Genomic DNA, 3,722 nt, shown 5'->3' with positions numbered 1-3,722 from the left:
TATATTAGAAAATCTAAATACTAGTATTTATAAAATCTACACTTGAATTCAGAAAATGTAAAGTAAAATAAAATGAAATTACAAATAACAAGCGATTAGCAAATGAGTAAAAGTGGAAATAAAAAATATGTGAAAACCAAAACTAAGCTAAAATTTTAAAATGAAAAGAACTATAAATATTAAAATAGTATTACTAAAATTAGAAATGCTGGTGTAAGTCTGAGTTGGACTTTTAACTGGAATAAAATAGTTAAAACCAAATGAAATTCAAATAAATGAAACCTAAACAGTAGTATTTGTATAAATAAATATATAAATAAAATAAGACATTTAAAAGAGTAAAGTATTAAATAATACTAAAATACCACTGGTTTCAAAAGTACAGATAATGTTCTTTTGTTTTAAGTATTAAAGGATATAACTCCGGATGTGTTTTTTACTGTATGTCTACATGGAAACAGTAGAGAACCAAACCTCAGTGGTCTATGACAAACACATCTGGTTCGTCTTCTGCATGTAGAGGCATGTTCAGACGCGTTTTTAATTCAGCAGTGAGCTATAACGTATTCTGTTCTTCAACAGTCCAAACACACACACACACTGTTTGAGCCCATACGTCCTCCGCAATCCCATCATGCCTCTGCTGTATCTACAGCTTCACGCTTCTGAGCTCTTTACAAGAGGATTTCATTTCAACCGCCAATTAACCAGACGTCCATACAATAATATATATTATTTTCTAGATATAATAGTATCTAGAAATATTATAATTTTCTAGAGTATTTTCGAAATATTAAAATGTAAAAATAATAGGTTAAAACTTGACTAAGGACTTCAATAATCAATTGTTATTGCGATTTGTACTATTTACTGTTATATTTATGTAAGGAGAACGCTGAGGGTTTGAGACAACAATCATAAACGATCATACTCAAGATAGCAACAGGTAGAACGATAAAGGCTCGGTAAGACAGGTACGCCGGCAATACTTCACATTGTCCTGTTGAGAGCCTCAGAATATAAAGGCCTCCAAACAAGAAATGATCAGAGAAGAACCTGGGGCCGGGAGCCCAGCTAGTACTCGGGCGAGGGCTCCCTCTGCTGGCTGGATGTTACCATTTATACTGTTATATTAAATACTATTACTATATAAAAAAAAATTCATGAACAGTTTCATAAAGATAATTTATATTTACATTATTATATATTGATAAAACATTATTACAATTATTATCTAATAATTATCTATCTATCTATCTATCTATCTATCTATCTATCATACAGTGCATCTAAAAATAAAAAAATAAAATATTTTTTTGACAAGAATAAAAGTTTTTGTTTCTCTGTATTCTGTGTATATTATCTATATATAAATACACTTACATTTTGAAAATATTTGCATGTATTTACATGGATACATTAATTTATATAATAAATACATTTTATAAACAATATTTTTTTTTCAGATATATATATATATATATATATATATATATATATATACTGTTTATATGTACATAGCACACATACATATACACAAAAATAATTTTGAATTATTATGTGTTTTATAGAATTTAATACATTACTTTTATAATAATAATAATAATAAGTACTAACATAAAGAAAATAAAAAAGGAGATGAAAATGGCATACAATAAAAACATTCAAAGCAATAAAATGATTAACTCACTGTAAAACAACCCAACAAAAAAGTTACAATCAGCAAAGCAGTCCATTTTATTGACAATAAAGTCTTGAGATATCTTAAATGTAGTTGTTTGGTAATCTCTGGCTCTCCGCACTATTGGCTGGCTCTATTCTGAACTGGCTTTAATTCCTCTCGACTACAGAGGGCTTGGAAGCAGCTCACAGCATTAACCAATTTCCAGCCTCTAGAGCTCATAAACCTACTCACAGCGCTTGATGCCAGAACAGTGACCTTTAGAAGAACTCATATCTCGTTACGACACATGCAGCACAGGGAACGGAATATAGCCTTCTCCACTTTTCACCCATTTATTTATTTTACTGTAATATTTTACACCTTAAGTTTTTTTTTTTCCCATCTATAGCATTAAACGAGTGAGGTTATCTTGTGAACCAATCAAGTAATACCTCACTGTAATCTGCTGCAGCGTAAGATGTTGTCTTTGCAAAATCTCAGCTCCTGTTTTTCAATAATTCAGAGGAGCACTCCCGCAAACCTCCATCCCCAGCGGTTTTGGTCGTGTGCGTGGGTCGAGTTCATCCGACAGCTTCTGGAAAAGCTCTTATTTCTGCGTGTTTCTTCACGGAGTGTACTGTCGGTCGGCCACAAAGCCCAGGTGCAACCAGTATCTCTGTTAGAAAATCTCTTCCCATGAGATTAGTGCAAAGAGGGATGAGGGCTACATTCATGTAAGGTGTGCGGCATGTTGTCAAAGTAGCACAGAAATCTAAACCCAACTGCTTTCGACCTGTGATGATGCTGGAATAGCATTGCAATCAGGTTTGGGGTTAAGTGACATTTCTATCACTATCACTATTAAACTGATAAACCACAAGAGAAAGAGTTGGTCTGCAGGAGCGTCTCTCACTTAAAAGGTAGCTATCAATTGTTGCACCCTGTCATTTCTGGCTACTAAAACTAAAATACTTATCAAAAATGCTTATTTTTATCATTTTTTTAAGCGGGCGTGGCCATCTGTAACTTGAACGGGCTTTCGGTCTCTTTGCTCCAGGGTTGCCAGGTCTGCATAACAAAATAACTCAATTTCTGCTCAGAACCAGCCCAGTCACACTCTGGGGTAAAACGGCAAACATATTCGGTGTTTTTTTTTTTGAACGCACTGTCATGACTTGGCAACTTTGACAGTTTACTCCATAAGCCTCGCGCTTTCTGCGTTGAAGGAAAAGGTCAAATAACGCGAAAACGTGCAAATTAAGCTACTAGGTAGTGTCTTTCGGAGATAGCTTCGCGAATCGCTAATCGCGCGTGTGGCTAACGGTTGCCATGACGACGCCCTCGGGCCAACGCGACCTGTTTGAGCGCCGCTTTTCTAATTAGCCAATTTTCCTAGCTACCTAACTACACACACAACCTGCCTCAAAGTCATGAGGATGTATAGCTGCGAGGACAAACGCGTTATTTATAACCTATAGCTGATACGGTTTATACAGCAATACGCGAGTATTTAGACAAATAATAAACAAATACAAAAATACAAATAAGGTCATCGTCACTATACTACAATTATTCCAAAATTGTCTTGAAAAATACATTTCCGTCGACCCTATGCTTTTCTATAGCAGTACGAATAAAACAAAAACAAGACGTAAAGAGACAAATCCAGTCGTACCTTCAGCGAATGTCTGTAGCCCGTTTGGAGAGAGGTCCGGAGGCGAGAGCTCGATCATACCATCTCTCCTCCGATTACTTCCACACAAAGGGACCAAAAACTTGTCCTCCAGACCCGAAACCCGCCGGTCTACATGTTTCGCTTTGAGGAGCAAGTGCAGGAGACAGCGCGAAAGGAGGAGTTAGTCCCTGCGCGGAGAGAGACGCAGACTGAGCATCAGATGATGGAGACTCGCTCTGTGAAGGTCAGAGGCTGAGGAGATCTGAAGCCGTCCGCTGCTGCTGAAGAAGTTTTAGCGAGGAGTTTCACGAAGCAGAGTGTACAAATGAAACTGAAAACATGCCCCACTTTTGCTAGTGCTGTAGCTCGAGCTCCATCACGGCT

General features: G+C 36.3%; 1 protein-coding gene across 1 annotated transcript in view; it reads right to left on the bottom strand.

Moving 5' to 3' along the window:
- Positions 1–3,722, bottom strand: part of fam163ab (family with sequence similarity 163 member Ab) — a 9,089-nt gene extending 5,367 nt beyond the window's left edge. The window contains exon 1 of the mRNA XM_043223505.1: positions 3,339–3,722. The gene's annotated coding sequence lies outside the window, so the exon portion shown is untranslated. The remainder of the gene's footprint in view (positions 1–3,338) is intronic.

Source organism: Puntigrus tetrazona, chromosome 22, assembly GCF_018831695.1.
Source record: "Puntigrus tetrazona isolate hp1 chromosome 22, ASM1883169v1, whole genome shotgun sequence".
NCBI lineage: Eukaryota > Metazoa > Chordata > Actinopteri > Cypriniformes > Cyprinidae > Puntigrus > Puntigrus tetrazona.
The sequence above is the reverse complement of the archived record's forward strand: the minus strand, read 5'-3'. Positions and strand labels throughout refer to the sequence as shown.